The sequence below is a fragment of the Zea mays genome, chromosome 1, assembly GCF_902167145.1.
Source record: "Zea mays cultivar B73 chromosome 1, Zm-B73-REFERENCE-NAM-5.0, whole genome shotgun sequence".
NCBI classification, from domain to species: domain Eukaryota; kingdom Viridiplantae; phylum Streptophyta; class Magnoliopsida; order Poales; family Poaceae; genus Zea; species Zea mays.
In genome coordinates this window covers 197787685-197796111 of record NC_050096.1, presented here as the reverse complement: position 1 = coordinate 197796111, position 8427 = coordinate 197787685, and the positions used below count along the sequence as shown (strand labels likewise).

Here is an 8427-nt window from a genome sequence, read left to right as displayed (position 1 = left end):
TGGTTAATGATGAACCTTCAGAGACTCGACGTGCAACTTGTAACGATGTTTGCATTGTAAGTGTCGCTCATACTTCCACATATGTGTGTTATTATTAGTGAGTTGTATAAAATTTCAATATCTGACATGCACGTGTGACTTGCAGAATGCAACATGATCAGCAGGAGATTCTTTACGGTACTAAGCCTAATGCTAGTGCCAGTAAAAGGGTTGGGTATCTCAACCCAATACTTATATCCGAGGAAAGCCACACTTTTAGAATCGGGAAAGACAACGATGAATTACGGGGAAAGACGGACGAAGAAGTTGAGAAGCGTATAAAGGATATGAAGAAGGATTTTGAAGCTCGATACGCCACCTATATAGGACATGCAATGCTTCAATTTCAAGACAGGGAAGCCATAATAGCCCCGTACAACTTTAAGTAAGTGTGATTTTGCATAAATAAAATCAATAATTTCAATACACATGCATCACAAATTTGATTCGTACAGGGACCACTGGATATGCTTCCTCATTTATCCTAAGGTTGGAAAGGTGCTGGTGCTCGACTCCTTGAACTTCGACCCTTCGACATATGCAGAATTCCTCAGCACCTTAGAGCTGTAAGCCTTTTCTATGCATGCATACTTTTATCGATTAAAATTTGAGAATAACATGGTGATTCTATTTGAGATCACAGGGCTTATAGATTCTATAAGATGAGAGGTGGAAAGTACGACCTGTCGAAAAAAGGCGTGCCACTAGACATCCATCATCACTGGCCGGTAAGTATGTGATTTTATGAATACATATCATACACAATGTTGCAACTAAATAACCAATCTCCCGTTATGTAGTGCCACAAGCAACCACAAGGATCGGTCCTATGTGGATTCTATGCGTGCGAGTTCATGAGAGTGAACGGACGATACATCACGAACCCTGACAAGGTATTATTAGTAATAGTCAAGTATGTATTTATGTCATTAAAGATGCAAATGTGTTATTATTGAGTATAAATAGATGATGTTTATAAAATTCCTTTACAGCAATTTCAACGAGGAAACCCGGAGAACTTGACCGAAGCTGCATTGTATGGCATAGTCGAGGACCTCTGCACATTCATATTGAAAGAGGTCATTCCCGCAGAAGGAAAATATCACGATGCTTCCGGGACATTAGCTTTGCCAGAGTTCAGAATACTAACAGAAATTAGTAGATTATCTCTTAGCCGAGATAGTTATTAGAGCTTAGGTGAAAACTTATGATGTATAGAATGCATGAAGCATATATGGTTGTAAACAGAATACTTTGATGTATATAAATGTATGATAGAATTTAATTTCATGTTGCTTTCAATATCAATATAGATCTATATATATATATGTTTGTGTGTGTGTAAATAAATATATATATAATTCAGTATTGTTTGAAATTTTGAAAAAAGGCGGGAAAACTTCCACTGGCGGTTAAATAAAGAAAACCGCCAGTGAAAAGTGCATTTCCACTGGCGGTTTGCTTTATAAAACCGCCAGTGGAAATGCATTTCCACTGGCGGTTTTCTTTATTCAGCCGCCAGTGGAAATGCAATTTTCACTGGCGGTTCCTTAAGAAAACCGCCAGTGAAAATGCACTTTTCACTGGCGGTTCCAAAATAACCGCCAGTGGAAATGCTGATTTCCACTGACCCCTAGCACTGGCGGTACTGAAAAACGCCTGTGTAAATAGGTTTAGAACCGCCACTATAGAGCTTCTGTGTACTTCTCCGCCATCTAGCGACGTCTTCGGCACCAGGTGACTTTGTCGAACTGGTCCCTCGGAGGGCAAATGTTGGGGCGAAGGCAAAGGCGCCACCCTTCGCTCAAAGTCTTCCCTTCGCTCGAGACAAAACAGGCAGGAACACCCTTCGCATGCACCGCACCAGACGAAGACTGGCGACGAAGGGCATCCCACAGCGCAGCCTCGTCCAGCTCAGAGGCCCACGTGTGATCCGGCCCATCGTTACGGGCCCCGCGTGGCCGCCGTGCGTTACGGGCCTAATTTGTAAAGACATCCCTGTAATTACGCTCTGTAACCCCGCTTTATGGGAATATTCTGGGGATAATCTAGGTAGCTGAGGGCACATGCGTCCTTAGCACAAGGCGCTGCGCGCTCAGGTACCTATAAATACCCATGTACAGTGCCCGTGAGAGGCCAGATTAACAGAGCTGTTGCCCCCTAGCACGTAACCCTGTTGTCGCTACTGTTCACCCTTGTTGGCCTCCTTGCGATTGAGAGCAAGTTCCAACAATGCCCCTTCAGCATTTAATGTGTCCTGTCCACTCAGCTGGCAGGCAGCGTCCAGGCCATCTTGCAGGCGGCATGCCTGTCCATTGCAAAACAGTACGCCCGTGCTGCGAGGTGCACTGTGCCTATCCATCATCACTCGTACGTTGCCAGGGAAGCTTCCCCTGCACGCCAATACTACGCAGATCGCGTATATCAGGGCGCAAGGAAGATTGCACTAGCAACGAGCATTAGTCGCTCCAAGAATTACATCTGTTATGTCCCTGGGTCCACATGTCGGGGCTCAGCACCTTTATGTGTGCCCCCTTGAACTATAAAAGGGAGGGCACACTGCATTACAAGACACATTCACACTTAGACCCAGCTCAGGCTCACAAGTTCAGACAAGCTCTCAAGCTCAATACATCACACAGTGGAGTAGGTTATTGCGCTCCGGAGGCCCGAACCACTCTAAATCCTTGTGTGTTTTTGTGTGTTCATCCTCCGATCTCGAACAGACGAAACGCCTAGGCCCCTCCTCATCTTAGGACTTAGGGCGGGTGCATTCTGCCACCCGGCCGGAGAATTCCTCTCCAACAATATGCTATTTAAACTTTCAAAAAACGATAAGTTAATATTAATTAATTGAGTTGTTGTGTATAGAGAAGTTGTTTAATATCTGACGATATATATGGATCATATGTTTATTTTGATATTAAATCTATTTTCATTTTTTATGGGTATCAATTAATATAATTGTGTGTCATCGCAATCCGCATGCATTATACTGTTTAATTAATTGGCTTCTTGCATTAGCTATCAGCAGGTATGCCGTACACATAGATTTGAAAAAGGAAAGGTGACACAGGCCAAAAGGGGGGCCTTACATTTAACCAACAAGTGGCGAGGAAATTTAGGTGCGAATGTACGTATCACGCAGAAAGGTTACCCAAGCTGTTCAACACGAATAGTTTCACACTTTCGTATCTGCAGCAGGCCGGTTCTGCACTACCCTCTGATCGATACATTTCCTCTTTCTCTGCTGGTTGCATAGCATACGTACTATGCCCCTCTCTCGATCTATATATTATACGATGGAGCGAGGAGCTCAACGGCGATGACATGGGCATCCCGGCCTGTCACTAATAAGCTTGCTAGTTGGGTGATTTGGACTGCTAGGTAGCTAGCCAGCCGTCGATTCATCACTAGAAGAAGCTGCTAGCTAGCTAGTACACGATGATCGCGTGGGGCGACATCTACAACGTGGTGTCAGGAATGGCGCCGCTCTACTTCGCGCTGGTGCTCGGGTACGGCTCGGTGCGGTGGTGGCGGCTCTTCACGGCGGCGCAGTGCGGCGCCATCAACACGCTGGTGGCGAACTTCTCCATGCCCTTCTTCACCCTGGACTTCCTGGCGCGCGCCGACCCCTACGCCATGAACTACCGCGTGCTGGCCGCCGACGCCGTGTCCAAGGCGCTGCTGGCCGTGGCCGCCGGCGGTGGCGCCGGCTCGCGGTCCTCGTCCTGGGCCATCACCGGGTTCTCCCTCGCCGGGTTCAACAACACGCTCGTGGTCGGCGTGCCGCTGCTCTTCGCCATGTACGGCAAGTGGGCGCAGGACCTCGTGGTGCAGGTCGCCGTCGTGCAGGCCCTCGTCTGGTTCCCGCTCCTGCTGCTGGGGTTCGAGCTGCGCAGGGCGTGGGTCGGCGGCGTCCCGCGGGCCCAAGGCGTCGGCGTTGGCGTCGGCCGTTGCAGCAGCGATGATGATGATGGTGACGGCCACTTGGGAGGCCGCGTTGGCCCGGTGTCGTTACCGCCGCCGCTCAAGACGAAGGACGTCGAGATGAACGCGGCGGAGGAGGAAGCCGCTGATGACGACGCGCCCGCCGCCGCCGGGGCAATCCGGCTGTGGCCGACGGTGAGGACCGTGGGGCTGAAGCTGGTGGGGAACCCCATGTCTACGCCAGCGTGGTCGGCGTGGTGTGGGCGTGCATCGCCTACAGGTAGGGGTACGTGTAGGCTGTAGCAGACTAGCTAGCAGTACGCACGCGGTCCATAGTCCATACACAGACCACGCGGTCAGGTCACCATGTACTCACCACCTGCGCTGCGTCTGCACGGCCAAGTGTCACCCGGCCGCCGCCGTATTGCCCAGCCCGTCCCGTGCATGCATGCGCTCCTGTGCTGACGTGTCGAGACCGTGGCGTGTTTGTGCATGCAGGTGGGACCTCAGCTTGCCGGGCATCGTGACGGGATCGCTGGGCGTCATGTCCCGGACTGGCACGGGGATGAGCATGTTCAGCATGGGTAAGCCGACGGTACGACCCATAATGTGCATCATCGTCGTTCGTGGACTGTGTTACTACAGACAGAGATTAAGACCAACTGACGCAGTGCTCCTGTATATGCATGGTTTGTTCGTTTCATTCAGGGATGTTCATGGCGCAGCAGGAGAGGGTGATCGCGTGCGGCGCGGGGCTGGCGGCGCTGGGGCTGGCACTGCGGTTCGTGGCCGGCCCGCTCGCCACGCTGGTCGGCGCCGCCGCGTTCGGCCTCCGCGGCGACGTCTTACGCTTCGCCATCATACAGGTGCGTGCGCCGTGCGCGTGTGGTGTGCCGTCGCGCGTCGTCGGCGTGATATGCTGCCCTGCCCTGCACTCCTTTGCCCTTTCTTTCGTTCAGAACGACCACGTCTGCTTTCTGTTTCGACGTAACAGTACGTGCACACACCACACAATAATGTTCATTATACAATAGTGCATCTGCATGCATGCAGGCCGCGCTGCCTCAGTCGATCGCGTCCTTCGTCTACGCGAAGGAGTACGGAGTCCACGCCGACGTGCTCAGCACGGCGTAAGAGCCATCGTCTCCATATATATACATATCATCGACAGATTTCCTTCTTCTCAGTTGTCCCTGCTGGTGTTGGTGTGTTTCCTTCAAGAACTCACACAAACTTGCGTGTTGCGTTGCAGGGTTATACTGGGGACGCTGGTTTCTCTGCCCGTGCTCATCGCATATTATGCCGTCCTTGGCATCTTGTGAAGTCGATCGTTGCGATGAATGAATGAAGAACAGCACGCATGCGTGCATTATCCATGCTTAAAATGATGCAGTGTACACCCTGAGACGAAAGCCAGTGGGGCGTTGTTTCTGGCTGTCTATTTTGGAACTTATTAACTTGTTTGAGGCGGCAAAGCCATATATATATATTATCATTGATCCAAGTTTTTTATATGCACGCGTTCTGATTGATATTTAAAGAAAAAGTAGAACATGCGAAACTGAGTATCTGAAGCAGGTCACTAGTAGAAAAAGGCTCAAAGTCTGCAGAGCGATATATATTTTTACAGACGGATTCGGTTATCAACTGTCTGTGCTATTTTTAGTAACGATTTTTTAAGAAAATCGTCACTAGAAATTATATTTCTACAGCCGGTTCTTTAAAAAAACCGCTAGTAAAAATCTATGATTTCTAGTGACGGTTTTCTTAAGAAACCGTCTGTAGAAATCGATTTCTAGTGGCGGTTTTTCTTAAGTAACCGTCACTAGAAATTATTTTTATCTTTGATTTTTCGAGTTTTACAAACGACCTCGTATAACAAAACCATCAAAATAAAAGTTGTACATCTAAAACTTTGTAGTTGACATCTTTTTTATTTGAACTCATTTCGATTCTAAAATTTGAATCTAAGTATGTCAAATTTGTAAACTACCTCGTATGGAAAAAGTGTCAAAACGAAAGTTGTAGAACTTCAAAAGTTATTCAACTTTGTAGTTGACAACATTTTTATTTGAATTCGTTTACGGTCTCAAACAAGTAATTTACGCTCAAATTGTTGTAATATGTGGACAAAAAAACTACAAACTAAAGACAAAGTATGTCATAGACGGAGTGGTAGTGGAGGATACACGCGAGAGTGAGGTCAACGGCAGGGGCGGGCCCTATTGAATTCAAAGGTATTCAAATGAATACCCATTATTTTTGGCAAAAGAATTTCAATATATATACATGTATATAGTGTATATGGATGGAAAATAAAAAATGAATCAAATAAATAAAGGAATTCTGTTAATTTGGACTAAAATATCTCCTTCATATCTCTGATACCTAACTAATCCAATCGTTTGTCGTGGACCATGAAGCCCAACGGAGCGACAAAGCCCACTTCAGTACCTCACGACAAAAAAAATCCTCAAACCCTATTGTAGTCGCACCATGGCAGAGCCACCAGATACGCCAGCCACCAAGTCGTGGTTACATCTTGCAGCCCCACGTGCCATGGAGACACCAGCACCTCTGTTGAGACATCGTGGCTCCACGACGCAGCTAGGTGCCCACACTTGACTGACTAACTGTCATTGTTGTATCTGGCCTTGTTGTTGCGTCATATGTCGTCCGTCGTCTGAGGCTTCAATCCATCGTAGTCAGGGTGTCACCGCGTGCCAGGACAGACAACCAGGGGCAAGGTCCCATCGTGCCAATGTCCAAGCTTAACCAGCTAGTGGCCACCCGATCTGGTCTCCCCTGCTTTGCTGGGGGCTGCAGATGGGGCATTAGCGATTGAAAATGCCAAAGAGGACAAGCAGCCAGACAACAACTGAGCAACAACCAACAGATGCATTTAGATTTAAAACTTTAGAAATAGTTGTATGAAATTTGAGTTTAGTAGACTAGTTATTGAATCAGTTATAACCATAGTGTATGTGCTTAATTATAGGTTATACATATAATTAACTATATATGTCGATAGACATGCTTTAATTTTCCAAAAAACCATCCTATAAGGGCTAGTTTGAAAACCCCTTTTTTCTAAGGGATTTTTATTTTCCCAAGGAAAATTAGTCTATTTTCCCTTGGACACCATTCTCCTAAGGAATTTCTATTTTTCTAAGAAAAAATAGACTAATTTCTCTTGGGAAAATAAAAATCCCTTAAAAATTAAGGTTTTCATACTAACCTTAAAAAATTTTGAATACCCACATTATAAATCCTAGGCCCGCCACTGGTCAACGGTTTGATTCCTAACAACCGCGTGGCGCGCAAAAAATGTCGCGACTTGCGGATTTATTACGTTGACCGCCAGTGAAAAATCCACTGGTTGTTTTTCCCGCCTGTAAAAATGATGATTTTTACCGGCCCCTAGCATCAACGGTTTTGCTCCCATTATAGAGCTTCTTTGTAATAGTGAGTCTTTCATGAGTTGATTGATTGATTGATAATGTTTATATATAGGGGAATATTTGTCCAAATGCAACCATACACAAGCAAGTGGAATGGAGAGGATTGAGTAGGCTAGAATCTTTTAGTATTTAAAATTGAATAGTGGGGGTTCTAGCTCGGCCCCTTAATCACCTTTATTACCCCTTGCTCTCAAACCTAATGGACTATTTAGGAGCACCACATTTTCTAAGGAACTTTCTGTTTCTAAAAACTAGTTTATGGAGAAAAAATAATGTGCGTGTTTGAAACTCGGTTTCTTGTAAACCAGCTTCTAGCATTTTCGATACACAAGACAAATATATCCTTACTACTCATTTTTCGTTGCTGCCAATTTTAAATATAGCTTGAACTCATAAATTTAAATATTTTCAAATAAGAACTAAACATTCAAATCATGAATGCAGAGCGTGCACCAAGGGAGTCGTGTGTATAGGCCAGAGAGCGGTGACAATCACCAAGGGAATGCAGTGCCTAGTGCCTAGTTTATCGTGCAAAACTGGTTTTAGCTGGAAAAAAGGCATCTTCTTTGGTTTTTTAGAAACTGAGAATCTAGTTTTTAGATACCGGAGCATAAACTATAGCATGTTGAGAAGCATCCTAGTTTCTGTAAATAAGTTCTCTTAAAAACTGAAGGCTTCCAAACAAGCACTAAAAAAGATTAGAGAAGTGTTTTATATTTGCTTTTTTTATCTTCCTACATCAAAGCTACGTTTTCATGATTTTCGTACGGGACAACAAAGAAAAAAATATTCGTACGGTCGCCGCCGCCGTCGTCCTTTACGGCTTCGCAGCCGAACACCACAAGCCGTTCCAAAGGATTCCGCGGAGAAATCATCGAGACGCACTAGTTCTCGATCGCTAGACGAGTAGCCGTCTAGCAGACCGGTGTTGCTGGCCACCTGCAGCAGCCTCGCCGGTCCGGCAGTCGTCGATCGGGTCGTCGATCTGCAGATGCTG

General features: G+C 46.4%; 2 pseudogenes across 2 annotated transcripts; both read left to right on the top strand.

The window, feature by feature from the left end:
* The first annotated feature begins 3147 nt into the window (after positions 1-3147).
* On the top strand, positions 3148-4682 carry LOC103642846 (probable auxin efflux carrier component 5c; annotated as a pseudogene). Its single transcript, NR_163872.1, has one exon. The product of NR_163872.1 is annotated as a probable auxin efflux carrier component 5c (transcript).
* A 340-nt stretch (positions 4683-5022) lies between these two features.
* LOC115101005 (uncharacterized) lies at positions 5023-5461 on the top strand (annotated as a pseudogene). The gene is made up of 2 exons (NR_163873.1): positions 5023-5099; positions 5222-5461. The product of NR_163873.1 is annotated as an uncharacterized protein (transcript).
* Positions 5462-8427: the final 2966 nt, after the last annotated feature.